At 43.6% G+C, this 15,312-nt stretch overlaps 1 long non-coding RNA gene across 1 annotated transcript in view; it reads right to left on the bottom strand.

Annotated features, from left to right (window-relative positions):
• Positions 1-15,312, bottom strand: part of LOC119584537 — a 45,466-nt gene that overhangs the window by 29,855 nt on the left and 299 nt on the right. The window contains exon 1 of the long non-coding RNA XR_005229825.1: positions 15,266-15,312. This exon is cut by the window's right edge and continues 299 nt beyond it. This is a non-coding gene — a long non-coding RNA (uncharacterized LOC119584537). The remainder of the gene's footprint in view (positions 1-15,265) is intronic.

Raw genomic sequence — 15,312 nt, 5'->3', positions numbered from 1 at the left:
GATTCAGTCCGAGACACTCACTCGCTCACTCACTCACTCACTCGCTCACTTGCTAATTCTCTCGTTCACTCACTCACCCGCTAATTCACTTGCTCACTCACTCACTCACTCGCTCGTTCACGCACTTGCTAATTCTCTCACTCACTCACTCACTCACCCACTAATTCACTCGCTCACCCACTCACGCACTCGTTCACTCTCACATGCTTACTCTATATGAACATAGATACACATTCAGTGTAGTTATACACATGAATATATACACACATACATACACACGCTTACGTACACATGCACAAACTTACACAAATATACACAGGCACTCATAATTACACGGAAACATATATTCTTTAATTGTCTTATCTGATAATGATGATATTGAAGAGATAATGATCGTGGAGAATAATATTGTTGATAACGAGGATCTTATAACAAATGCGATATTGATAAGAAAATAGCTATTCGTTTTTTTATGTAATAAAGATATCCCAAATAAAATCAAAATCTCTAACAAACGCGGAATGACTTTTATCTAAAAAAAAAAAGTTTTAACCCCTGAACCCCTGTCCCTTCGTCAACCTCATCCTCATCATCTTCCTCGTCCTCATTTTCATTCTCTTTCGCCCTTATTTTCATTTTCATCTCACTCGTTATCGGCGCTATTCTCATCCGAGACTCACTCACCCACTCGCTCACTCACTCACTCACCCACTCGCTCACTCATTCGCTCACTCTCTCACCCACTTGCTCACTCACTCACTCGTCTCATCCCCACCTCACCACTCACTCACCGCCACCACTCTCTCCTTCCTCTCCCTCCTCTCCTCTCTCGCTTCTTCTCACCCACTTGCTTTATCTCACTGTCTATCTGCTCCACCTCCATCGTCACCGCCGCCACCACCTCTTCTTCTTCCTCTTCCTTTTCCTCCTTCTTCCTCTTCTCCTTCTCTTTCTCCTCCTCCTTCTTCTTCTCCTGTCTCCTCCTTCCTCTCCCCCCTCCTCGTCCTTCTTCTTCTTCTCTCTTCTTCTTCTTCTTCTCTCTTCTTCTCTCTCTTCTTCTTTCTCTTCTCTCTTCTTCTCTCTCTTCTTCTTCTTCTTCTTCTTCTTCTTCTTCCTTCTCTTCTTCTCTTCTTCTCCTCCTCCTCCTCCTTCTTCTTCTCTCCTCCTCCTCCCCCCCCCCGCCCCACGAAGCAAGGCAGAGTCAAGGTCAAGAGGAATAGTTTCCATCGCCGGCCACTCGGACCAATAAACAGAGCGGTCTCGTCGTAATTAATGAGATAAATTCGTAGATTTTTCTTTATTCTTTACTTTTAAATATTTGTTTTTTTATTATTCTTTACTTTTATATATATATTTTTGTGTGTGTTTTATGCGTGTCACTTTGTGTGATGAATAAAGGTAGAGTTGAATAAATTTTTTTTTTTTGTGTGTGTGTGTGTGTGTGTGTGTGTGTGTGTGTGTGTGTGTGTGTGTGTGTGTGTGTGTGTGTGTGTGTGTGTGTGTGTGTGTGTGCGTGCGTGCGTGCGTGCGTGTGTTTCATGTCAAAGTGTAGGAATGAATAAACTATAATTATGTTTTTTTTTTTTTTAATAGCCCGAGCGTTTTTTATCTATTTATCTATTTATTCATTTATTTATTTTTGAGTTATAATACTTAATATCGAAATTGCAATCGCGACCTAGCTTTCGTCTGCTATTTCTCACTAGATAATATTATCAGTGATATCAACAGTAGAATAATGATGATTACCACTGTGATTGCCATTATCATTACCACTATCATCACCACCATCGTCTTTGTCATCATTATCCTCATTGCCATAATCATCACTATCATAATCAACATCATTGTTATAATCATCACATCATTATCACCACCATCATCATAATCATCATCATCACCACCCCCCCATCCCATTATCATTATTGGCGTCAGTCGCCGAGTAGCAATTATCATGATTACCACCACCATTCATGCTGTCACTGACATCATCAGTAGTATTGTTTGACATCATCACCTAGACAGTAACGTAAAAACAATAAGAGTAGTAATACTAACAGCAGTGATAGCAGCAGTAGTAGTAGTAGTAGTAGTAAGAACTGTAGTAGAAGTAGTAGTAGTAGTAGTAATAATTTTAGTAGTAGTAGAAATAGTTGTTACTACAAGAGGAGTACGAATAACAAAGTTAAGGATAATGTTAACAATAATGTTAAAGATGACAAAATGAATGATAACATTATCCAAGAAAATAATGATAGTAATAATAATGATGAATATAATTATAATAGTAAACATCCTCATTATTACTATCATTATCATTCTTATCATAGTGATAACAATAATAATTGTTATCATTATAATAAAAGTAATAACACCAATAATGATGATAATGACAACAACAACAATAATAGTGATAGCGATAGTAGCAGTAAGAGTAGATGATAATATTAATAATGACAATAATAATGAAAATAACGATAATAATAATAATAGCGATAATAACAATTATAACAATAATAATAAAAAGGAGAATAACATTAATAATAGTAATGATAATAATACTGATAATATTAATAATGATAATAATGATACAATAATAATGGGAACAATGAAAATGATATTAATACTCCTACTAAAAGCAAAAATAATGACAGTAACACAATGGTAGCACTACTAGTATAATGACAGCGACGATGATGATAATAATATAGTGATAATGATGACAAATATAATTGTTATTGTTGTCATTATTAATATCATTTTCATTAAATTGCTGTTAACATTAAGTCTATCATTAAGGCAATGATAATGGATATCCTTTTCATTTTTATCATTCTAATGATTATTATAATAATAGTAGTAACCATAATAATAAGAATAGTATCATTATTACCATTGTTGTTATTATCAGCATTTCCATTATTATTACCATTTCTTTATCATTATCACTATTATCTTCAACATTATTATTATTATTATTATTATTATTGTTATCATTATTCCTATTACGAGTAGTACTATTACTATTCTTATAATTTCTATTCTTACTCATATTTTTACCATTACTATTGTTGCTATTATTATCACCATTACTGGCAATACCAATATCATTATCATGACCATGATGATTATCATCAATATCTTTATCATTCTCATCATCAACATTATCATTAGTGCAAAATATAAGTCTAATTGTAAAATAGTTTCTATCACGTATCTGAGGTTTTAAAAAAGACGTGGCTGATTGTTGAAGAAAAAAACGAGAAAGAGAGAAAGAGATAAAGAGAGAGACAAACAGAAAGAGAAAGAAAGAAAGAGAAAACGGACAGAGAGGAAAAAAATGAGAGCGAGCGAGCGAGCGAGGGAGAGAGAGAGAGAGAGAGAGAGAGAGAGAGAGAGAGAGAGAGAGAGAGAGAGAGAGAGAGAGAGAGAGAGAGAGAGAGAGAGAGAGAGAGAGAGAGAGAAACAGGCGCAGAGAAAGAGAAGAGAAGATACAAGAGATAGAGACAGACAGAGAGACAGAGAAAGAGAGAGAAAGGGAGAGGCAAGGAGAGGAAGGAGAAGGGGACGGGAGGAGGAGGAGGAGGAGGAGGAGGAGGAGGAGGAGGAGGAGGAGGAGGAGGAGGAGGAGGAGGAGAAGGAGAAGGGGACGGACCTCAGGAACAGGCAGAGGAGGGGGCAGGAGGGGGGGAGGGGTACACACACGGGCACAAGCAGGCCAGTCAACACCCGTGTTTGGCTGAGTGTGGAATGCTGCTTGGTCACTCGCAAGTCTCCGTTCCCCCCTCTCCCCTCTCCCCCTCCCTCCCTCCCTCGCTGTACCCCACCATCTTCTGGACCACCACCACCTCTTCTTCTTCTTCTTCTTCTTCTTCTCCTCATTTTCTTATTCGTTTTTTTTCTCTCTTCGTATTCTCCCTTTGCTCTTCATCTTTTGTATTTTTCCTTTTTCCTTTTTTCCTCTTCATCAGCTATTCTTCTTAATCTCTTTTTCTTTCTTTTCCTCTTTCCTTTTACTTTTTTCTCCCTTTTCTTATTGTTTTTTTTCTTTTATCATAATTATCATTACTATCATTATCATCACCATTATTATCATTATCATAATTTTTCTCCTTCCTCCTCTTCCTCTCCCACTTCCTCCTCCTCCACCTTTAATGCCACTTGCTTTCTCTCTCTTTCAATAGTCGGTTGCCATTCTTTATTTTCCATACCAAAGAACTCGATAGTTGTTGACGTTCTATAGAAACGCTTTGTGTGTGTGTGTGTGTGTGTGTGTGTGTGTGTGTGTGTGTGTGTGTGAGTGTGAGTGTGCGTGTGAGTGTGAGTGTGGTGTGAGTGTGAGTGTGAGTGTGAGTGTGAGTGTGGTGTGAGTGTGAGTGTGCGTGCGTGCGCATGCGTGCGTGCGTGAGCGAGTGGGTGAGCGAGTGAAAGAGTGAGTGAACGAGTGAATTTTACGGGTGTGCGAGTGAGTCAATGAGTGAGACAGTGAATGAAGTGAGTGAACGAGCGATTTTAATGAGTGAGTTTGCGAGTGAGTCACTAAGACAATGAGTGAGTGAGCTAGTGACAGTAAATGAGTGAATTTTATGAGTGAGTGAGAGACCTTGCGAGTGAGTGAGCTACCGACTGAGAGAGTGGATGAACGAGTGAATTTTGTGGGTTTGGGAGTGCACCATATCACGCTTTCTTAAACCATAACCAACTTATTTTCTTTTAATAATCTTACTCCCTTCTAGCTCTGAAATCCCCCATTATCCCATTGACGTGTTATGTTCATCACCAACTTTGTCTATCACCATCATTCTAGCTTAGGTCATCACACCCTTTGTCATCACCACCCTAAGTCATCACATCCTAAACTTAGTCATCAACCCCGTCATCACCATTTTCTCCTATGTCATCACCAACTTGACCTAGATCATCACGCTCGCCCATGTCATAACCACTCTAACCTAGTCATCACCAACCTTGCCAAGGTCATCATCACCCTAAGCTCTGCCATTCCGACCCTAACCTACACCACCACCACCCTAACCCAGGTCATCACCACGCGCCTCGATCACCACGCTCTCCCACGTCATCACCTTCACCCTAACCCAGGTCATCACCACCCTAACCCAGGCCATCACCACCTTAACCCAGGTCATCACCACCCTAACCCAGGCCATCACCACCCTAACCCAGGTCATCACCACCTAACCCAGGTCATCCACCAAACCCAGGCCTCCCACCCTAAACCCGTGCATCACACCAACCAGGTCGTACCAGCCTAAACCTCACACCTTCAACCAGGCTCACCCAACCGGTCATCAACTAACAGCATCACCACCCTAGCAGGATCATCAACACTAACCGGCATCACAACTTATACCCATCATACCACCCAACCAGGCATCAACACTAACACATACACCGAGCTATCTATATTTAAGATTGCGTGCGTAACATGCGCTGTGCCCGCTTCTGGTTTCAACCGGCGCGATGCAACAACGCAGACTCACGCACGAAAAAATATATTATATTACTAGAAGCGCGCTGCGCTGTTGTGCACGGCGGCGAGGGGGACAACGAGCGACGGCACAAGGTTATTACGTGAAGGCGGCAGGGGAGGAGGGTGAGGGAGGGGAAAAAGGAGGGAGGAAAGGTGGGAGGGAAGGAGGGAGAAGTAAGAAAGGAAATTGAGGGGGAAGGAGGGAAGAGAGGGAGGGAGGAGAGAGGAGAGGATAAGGTAAAGGGAGAGTAGAAAGGGTGAGAGGGAAGAGAGAGAAATAAGAGGGGGGAGAAAAAAGAAATATAAACAAAAGAGAGGATTAAGGGATAAAGATAAAGAAAGAAAAAATAACTAGAAGAAATGAAAAAAGAATAAGGAAAGGAGAGAAGAAAAGAGTGAAAAGGGGAGAGGAGAAAAAAGAGCAAATAAAAAAAAAAAGAACGAAAGAAGGGAAGAACAAGAACACGAGTAGAATAAGCGAATGAGAGAAGGAACGAGAGAATAAAAGAATGAGCGAAGAAGAGAAGGAGCAAGGGAAGAGGGAAGGAGAGAATAATCGAATGAGGGGATTATGCGAACGAGAAAACAAGCAAACGAGAGAATAACAGAAGAGGTAAATTAGCAAACGAGAGAACGAGCGAACGAGACAACAAGCGAACGAGAAAATAATGGAACAGGAGAATAAGCGAACGACAAAGGGCCCTCCCTCCCTCCCTCCCTCCCTCCTCCATCACACAATCCCGTCACGAGCCGCCTGGCGGTGGCATTCGGCCCGCGTCTCAAGAAGGGATGGAATGTGGACAACTTGCACAACACGAACTCAAGAACGAGAACAGGCGAACGAGAGAACAAGCGAATGGAAGAACAGGCGAACGAGAGAACAAGCGAATGGAAAAACAGGCGAACGAGAGAACAAGCGAATGGAAGAACAGGCGAACGAGAGAACAAGCGAATGGAAGAACAGGCGAACGAGAGAACAAGCGAATGGAAGAACAGGCGAACGAGAGAACAAGCGAATGGAAGAATAAGCGAACGAGAGAACAAGCGAATGGAAGAACAGGCGAACGAGAGAACAAGCGAATGGAAGAACAGGCGAACGAGAGAACAAGCGAATGGAAGAATAAGCGAACGAGAGAACAAGCGAATGGAAGAATAAGCGAACGAGAGAACAGGCGAACGAGAGAACAAGCGAATGGAAGAATAAGCGAACGAGAGAACAAGCAAATGAAAGAACAGGCGAACGAGAGAACAAGCGAATGGAAGAATAAGCGAGAGAATAAGCGAATGGAAGAATAAGCGAACGAGAGAACAAGCAAATGAGAGAACAGGTGAACGAGAGAACAAGCGAACGAGAGAACAAGCAAACGAGAGAACAAGCAAACGAGAGAACAAGCAAATGAGAGAACAGGAGAACGAGAGAACAAGCGAACGAGAGAACAAGCCAACTAGATAATAAGCGAACGAGAGAACAAGCAAGTGAGAGCAGATAAGAACAGTGAGAACGTCGGGGCAGATAGGGGGTGGGGTGGGGTGGGGGTGGGGGGTCTAAGTCATGGCGGTCGACGGTAGCGCGCCATTAGGATATTAGGATACTAGGATATTAGGATGTTAGGATTTTAGGATACTTCGTCGTTGGGATATTAGGACACTGGGTCATTAGGACACGTGGGCGTTAGGATGTTAGCACATGAAGGATTTGGGGATTTTAGGGCAATAGGACATGGTGTCAGGATATTTTGTTGGGATAAAAAGGGTATTAGGATATTAGGAAATTGGGATATTTGGATGCCAGAATAAAAGTACGTGTAGGATATCGGGATCTTTTGGGCATCGGGAGATCAGGGCATTGGGATTTTAGGACATTGGACCACTAGGACACGAGGTCGCTAGTATATCAGGATATTTCGACACTGCAGCATTAGGGCACACTGATACCATATACTTTAATTATATGGCATGAAACAGGAAATCGGAACAGTCAGGAATGAGGGCATTGGGATATTGGGGTATCAGGTCATTAGCATGTTAGGGTATTGGACCAGAGCCTTTGGATAGTAGGGTATTGGAAACGGGCATGAGGATACTGGGGCATCAGGATATTAGGATATCAGGGCGGAGAGCGAGGGTGATAACCTAATGACCGATTGAGGGCGGAGGGTGTCCTGCTGCATCGCTAATTACTCGTCCCTTGTGGTGTTTGGGGTCATTTGACGCCCGCCCCCCTTCCCCTCCCTCTTTTCCACCCCCCATTTTCTCTCTGATCTTCCTCTTTATCTATTTTTGCTTCTCTTTTTCCTATACCTTTCTTGACCTTCCTTTTTCTCTTCTCCTTTTATCTCCCTCCTCTTCCCACAATTACCACCCCTCCTCCTTCCCCGTCCCCCTCTCCCTCCTCTATCCCCCTCCTCCCTTTCCCTTTTCACTCTCCTCCCTCTTTCTCTCCCTTCCCTCCCCCTCCTCCTCCCCCGCCCATCGCCAACCTCCGATGGACGTTGGGGAACAGCTGGGAGGAAGATGAACAGTAAAGGTTGGGGGAGGGGGAGGGGGTGAATTAGGATGAGAACAGGGACTTAGGGGAGAGGGAGAGGGAGAGGGGGAGAGTGGAAAGAGGGAAGGAAAGTGAGGGAAGGGATGGACAAGAGGGGGAGGTGACAGACGAAAGAAAGGCAGATGGGATTAGGGAGGATGGGAAAGGAAGGTGAACAGAGGGGTAGGAGAAAGGGGAAGAAAAAAGGAAAACGAAACATATAAACATCACTTTTGGAGGAGAAATGTATCTATCGGGGAAAAAAACGCAGCTCAAATGAAGATCCGATCAATAAAAAAAAAAAATCTTATCCTGGGTAATGAGACAACGAGCATTGGGTCCCACGAGCCTCTGTTCCTCCCAGGACTCGGAGATGAAACGTAGAGAGAACCGCCCCTTTGGCGACCCCATCAACCTGCCTACGACTCCCCCTCAGCCCTAATTACTAATGTGTATCAGTGATAAAATTTATCGGGTGTTAAACTCCGCTATCGGTTTAATGTCTGAATTTACATATTCAATAGTTCCATTTTAGAGAGGTAATTATCGACTTTATTTCTGCCGCGAGCTCGAGGTAAATGAGGCGAGGAGACGCGAGAAAAGAGGCGAGATTCGAGATGACCTGTGACCCAGGGAGGTGACCTGGGGGGGGAGAGGGGGGAAGGGATTTTTATGTCCAGGAAGGTTGCGTAAAAAAAAAACAGTCGAAGAGAAAGGGAAAAGGGCGATGAAAGGGATTGGCAAATTGTAGGAAGAGGAAGGTGGAGATAAATAAGAGACAGGAAGAACAGGTTCGCAACTTTAGGGTTAATTCGATGTGGGGAAAAAATCTGGATAAGTGGAGAGGAGCGTAAGGCAAACTAAAGGTGAAATAATCCGCGGTTGTCGTGAAACCGATTAAACGAAGCGGAGTTCTTGGTAGTTGTCGACCAAAATGATACAGGACAATCCTCCTAAGCAACACACCTCGGTACGGTACAAAACAGAATCATCAACCCCAATCAAACCGATCAAGAAAAGGGATTTCGCAGACGACATTCCAGAGGCGTGCGGACGGGAAGGACAGCAGGAGCGTCGCGCGGGGAAGTCAAGCGAAGTCCGTTCAAAAACTCGTCTCAGTCTGCGAGCAAAGTGTGGTTTACGGGACCTTTGCTACACTAAAGGCTGACCTTTCACAACCGCGACGCATGCGCACTCGGGAGCCGTTGGCGACTTCTGGCTCATGTAATTATGACGTCTCAACGGTTGCCACCGTCATGGCGCGCGCGCCGGGACTCCGCGAGAACGCTATGTGTCCTCCGCAGCGGTACCATGTGCTCATTCAAGTCGCTACGGGACACTCTTAAGGAGAAGAAAACGTGCATAAAGGTGGTCCCATTCAGACATACACAGATTACCAGAAAGGCAGCGCCCTCTACACAAAAATGGTAACCTTTTACTCGAGGGAGACTCGCCACAAAGGCCGGCCAGACAGCCACCTAATCATGTACCTGTTAGCCAATCAGCCAAACAGCCAGTGAGACTGCTTGTTAACCGCCAAGCCAGGCAGACCCCACTCCTATACTCGCATGCTTGTTTGTGTGCGTCGGAACAACTAAACTGCTCGCTTAACTAACTCGTCATCAGATTACACGCTTGCCGGCCACCTAATCGAAGGACCGCATTAAGACACAGCCGGCGAGTCGCCCGTGTGCCAGGCTGTCTATGGTGCAACACAAAGACAGAAATGACTACGAGACAAGTCTACAGTCAGCACGAGAGGCGGAGGGGAGGGAGTGGAGAGGCTGCGGACTACGAGATGGAGGAGGAGGAGGAGGAGGAGGAGGAGGAGGAGGAGGAGGAGGAGGAGGAGGAGGAGGAGGAGGAGGAGGAGGAGGAGGAGGAGGAGGTGGTGATGGTGGTGGATGTGGTGGTAGTGGTGTGGAGGAGGGGGAGAAGAGGGAGGAGGAGGGGCGGGGGAGGTGGAGGACGCGCAGGAGAGGAAGGGGAGGGAGAAGGCTGAGCATACCTTCGGCGCGACTCTACGGCCACCACACGCCACCTTCGATAACTTGAACTTTATATATCTCACTCTTATTTCAATTACTCTCAATTCATTTTTACTCTTATTTAACCACGATTGCCGTTAACAAAACTAGGATCTATGCATTTTCAGAACTGGGTTATTAACGGCAAGTATCACAAACAAAGTTTACATATGCTAACTGTATCATAGGATCATGTAACCCTTTAGCCTTCAAGGGTTTTGGAAAGTCCCTGACAATCACAGACGCTGACGAACCGCCAACCGCTTCGCACGAGACACTGCCACCGTCTAACTCAGTTCATGAGTGACTTTTTTTTCTCCAAAATCAAACCACGTTAGGTAGGTTTGGGAAGTCTGGGGCACAAGCTTTAGTAATTGAATCGCACGATACACATTACACATGTCCTGCGCCCGTAAATATCACGAAGAATATATATAACATAAAAGGGGACATTACACCTGGCTCTTTTGGGTTGCCCTCTAACACGATTTCAAAGCATAAACACAAAATATATGTGGATGAAATATAGAGTCCACATAAATGACTAAACATCTATCGACCTACATGTTTATCTATCCACGGAAGTATGAGTTAGAGATGGGTGCAGCGTGTGTGGTTCACGGGATGTGACTTCTGAAGCGACCATATAGTTCACTCGAAAACAATTTGATTTTATCTCACGGAAGAAGTTCTCATTTTTTATCTCTCTCTCTCTCTCTCTCTCTCTCTCTCTCTCTCTCTCTCTCTCTCTCTCTCTCTCTCTCTCTCTCTCTCTCTCTCTCTCTCTCTCTCTAACTCTGTATGTCTATGTCTGTCTCCTTCTTTGTCTGTCCTTCCTTCTCCCTCTCTTTTCCTCCCTCCTCCCTCTCTTTTCCTCCCTCCTCCCTTACTTCCTTCCCTCATTCCCTCCCAACTCTCTCTCTCTCTGTATGAATATACAAATACACATGCCGATTAACAGAGAGACAAACATTCACCGATGTTATAGTTATATCCCCCCGTCTTCTTAATATCCACACACCTCTCACTCCTTCACAGCCACCACCACCCCCCTTTCGTCACAATTCTACGGGCAGCGCACTCCGCCTTTGACATACTCCTCCCGCCTCCTCCTCTGTCCGGGGAGGAATTTCTCGTGGCAGCTTGGGCCTACGCGGGGAACCGGGAAGGGACTGAAAGACTGACCTGCGGGGTATTGAGGTTAAAGTTTTGAGATTGGGGTTTGCCTTATTTTCTAAATTTCCGAGAGGTTGGAAGTTCGTTGTTGTTTATAGTAGAGTTGATATGTGATTGTTTTCACTATTTTGTTACACATCATTATTATTATAGCACTACCAGATAATATCATACAGGCATACTATATGAATATATAGACAGATAAATAGACATACCTATATACGCACGTATAATATATATGTGTGTGTGTGTGTGTGTGTGTGTGTGTGTGTGTGTGTGTGTGTGTGTGTGTGTGTGTGTGTGTGTGTGTGTGTGTGTGTGCGTGTACATGTGTGTGTGTGTGTGTGTGTGTGTGTGTGTGTGTGTGTGTGTGTGTGTGTGTGTGTGTGTGTGTGTGTGTGTGTGTGTGTGTGTGTGTGTGTGTGTGTGTGCTTGTTAATATATCTGTTCGAGTACATTTGAATTCATACATTCAGCTATATAAGTATATGCAAACATGCTCTGTTTATCTGATAAACATATATCACAAGCTCACAATGTATAAAAAAACACACACACAAAAAAATATTATATACATTCTTACAGACACAAAGTACATGTAACATTTACGAAAATGTCTTAATCTCTCTATCTCTCTTTCTCTCTCTCTCTCTCTCTCTCTCTCTCTCTCTCTCTCTCTCTCTCTCTCTCTCTCTCTCTCTCTCCTCTCCTCTCTCCCTCTCCTCTCCCTCTCTCCCCTCCTCTCCCTCTCCTCCTCACTCTCCTCTCTCTCCTCTCCCCTCCTCTCCCTCTCTCCTTCTCTCCTCCCTCTCCCTCTCCCCCTCCCTTCTTCTCCTCCATTTCTCCTTCCTCACCATCTCCTCTCCCTCTCCTCTCCCCTCTCCCTCTCCTCTCTCCTCTCTCCCCTCCTCTCTCCTCTCTCTCTCTCTCTCTCCTCTCTCTCTCCCTCCCTCCTCCCTCCCTCTCTCTCTCTCTCTCTCTCTCTCTCTCTCTCTCTCTCTCCTACGCCCTCTGGCACGAGTCATAACCGCATCTTCACCGAGATTTTGGGATAAGATCTGAATTCTGTTTTGACTTTTCTCTCTCTCTCTCTTTCTTTCTCTCTCTCTCTTTGGGTGTCGTGTTTTCTATTTTCACTTTTCCTTTCTTTGGTTGATTTTTTTTTTCTCTCTCTCTCTTTTTGTCCTTTGATTACTTACACGGATTTTTTAAATCGGGTAATGAACAAATTTATAAATAATTCGTAGGTGAATTTATGTAGGGTAATGAACATATTTATGAACAGATGTTAACATTAATGTGTATATGTTTGTTTGCTTGTGTGTGTGTGTGTGTGTGTGTGTGTGTGTGTGTGTGTGTGTGCGTGTGTGTGCGTGTGTGTGCGTGTGTGTGCGTGTGTGTGTGTGTGTGTGTTATGTCTGTATATCTATGTGTTTACAAGCCCGTCCATCTGCCATATCTCGTCAAACAACAAAGTCACAAACCAAACCAGAGTGAAGTCCTGGGCAGCACGACCGACCCCAAAGGCGCCGGGCAGAAGCATCTCACAAACCGCCTACAGAAAGAACGGCCAGAAAATGTGAAATAACCGTAATGTAGAAAGTCAGAGAGAGAAAAAAAATAAATAAAAGAGCAGACCAGCGTATGGCAACGAGAGCTCAAGCATTACGCTTCATGCAAAAAGAACACGAAGTACCCACCCACCCCTATCCCCCTTCCCCCTCCCCCACCCCCTCTTCTCCTCCCTTACCCTCCCACAGTATAATATAATCAACATATATATATATAACGCATTCGATAGCGTACTCTTAAGCGAATCACAGGAGACCGCAGCTCGTAAGCTTTCATCATCTTGAGGCAACGAGGAGGCCTACTCAGCCTAATAGCCGTTCAACTACGAGGATAGGCCTATTATGACGAGTTACATGGCGAAGATGGATGGCTGTCGTTCATTCACGCTGCTTGTAAACGAGCTCATATACATGTGTACTAGCTTGCCCACACTCGTAACAAGAATACGCAGGCATGTGAATAAGCACGCACGCACATATCAATACACACATTAATGTACACACAGATATACATAAATTAGTAAGCACACAAACACATTAAGGTAAACACAAACGTACATACATAAATTAATAAAATACATCCACTGATGTACACACAAACATACACACATAAATTAGTAAGAGCACACACACACGTACATAAATTATGAAGCACGCACACATAAATGTACACACAAACATACACACTTACATAATCAAGCACTCATACACATTAACGTACAGATATACACACACAAATTAAAAAGCATGTACCCACATTAATGTACACACAAACATATACACGTACATGTAATTAACCTCGACATAGAACATGATACACAACTGATATAGATTATTAATCACAAGTTGAAAATTATACATAGCGTAAGCAAAAATGTATGACCCAAAGACGAAAATAATACAAATTATATAATGAGAAATTGAGAAAGCAAAGCTCCCTTTGAACATAAATAAAACGATAAATACAATACAGATAACCAAACGTAAAATATGAAAAACAAGAAACAAAACCATTATGATATGAAATTACTCGTCTGAAACAACCAGTTGATATAAACAAATTAAGGTCAGGGTTACTTGCATACCAAAATAGGATGAGAAAACAGTGGAAACTTTAAAAAAATAAACATTAAAACAACGTTTAATAATATAATCTGGATTGTTACAAAACATGTATATTGCACAGGAAAAATACGGTGTTGCATTCAGTTATTTTTACATAAAACCGATTCATATTAAGTAAATGAGATATTGATAGGCGCAAGCTACTCACAAAACCATACAATGTGAAAAATATGTATAGATATAACCTTATGAAAAGTGTGCATAAACTAGTCACTAAGAATGTGATATGTTGTATAGTGTTCACAATCAGTTTAAATTCAGGAATCACGTTAAAACAGCATACATGATTTATAAGTAATGCCATACACACTGCCCTCTCAATTCCAGCCAAAATACCAGGCACACAATCCAACCACTCGAGTTAAATACCAGACACACTGCCCAATTGCCTTAGATAAATACCTGCCTGTGCCCACTTACCTTTTGTAAATACCAGGCATAAAATCCGACCGTACCAGGCAAACAGCCTACCTGCCTCGAGTAAATACCAGACACACACTCCATTTGTCTCAAAAAAATACCCTGCAAACAATCCACTTACCTCAAGTCAAATACCAGATACAAAATCCACTTGTCTCAGCTTATGCCAGGTACAAGTACTATCCACGCATACACAAACCACTTGTTTTGGCAAAGAGAAGACACGCAAACCACTTGACTCGCGTAAAAAAAAATAAATAATAAAAACGACACACCAGTCACGTGATATGCCCGGTACCCGCCAGACATACCCGCATTCCGATGTCAGGTGAAGTCCCAGCTAAGTGCAGGCTGAGGTCAGGTAAACAAAACGGCAAGCCACACACGTCAGGTAAACCCCACTCATACCAGGTAGCCCAAAGCGTCGGGCTGGTATCACTTGCGACGGACAATCAGGCACACCTTTCGCCAGGTATGCGCCGACGGACCGAAGTAATGTAAACAAAAACACGAGGACTTGTTTACAGCCTTTCGCGATCGCCTGAGTACAAAGGCGACTGCGAAAAGGGTTTATATTTAACTAGACATGGAAGTGACACAAGAAATACTTTATGAGGGTGGGATGAGATGCAACCCTTCGTTGCAAAATGTTGCAAGTTGTTTTAGTATTTAATGTAAGTTTTTTATCAGCAGAAAAGAAGGTTATAACAGTCATGACAGCTGTCGAAGGTTCAACTAAAGTGCTTCTCTTGAGCAGCTGAGTGTGCATCCCCGCCCGAGGAAGAGCAGTGCCCTTGCCCAGTGCCACCCTGAGCCCGACCAGCTCTCAAACGTCAACATGGATGTCACGTGGTTTGAGGGCCAGCATGCCGGGCCGCACTCGCACCTCTCTTCCTCTGAATATCGCACGTCAACGCTGTCTACTCACCTTTTCACCATTCCTGACGGGGTGTGCTGACAAGCCTCACCCTACAC

This window comes from Penaeus monodon, chromosome 18, assembly GCF_015228065.2.
Source record: "Penaeus monodon isolate SGIC_2016 chromosome 18, NSTDA_Pmon_1, whole genome shotgun sequence".
In the NCBI taxonomy this organism is placed as follows: Eukaryota; Metazoa; Arthropoda; class Malacostraca; order Decapoda; family Penaeidae; genus Penaeus; species Penaeus monodon.
This window is presented reverse-complemented; position numbering and strand designations above follow the sequence as displayed.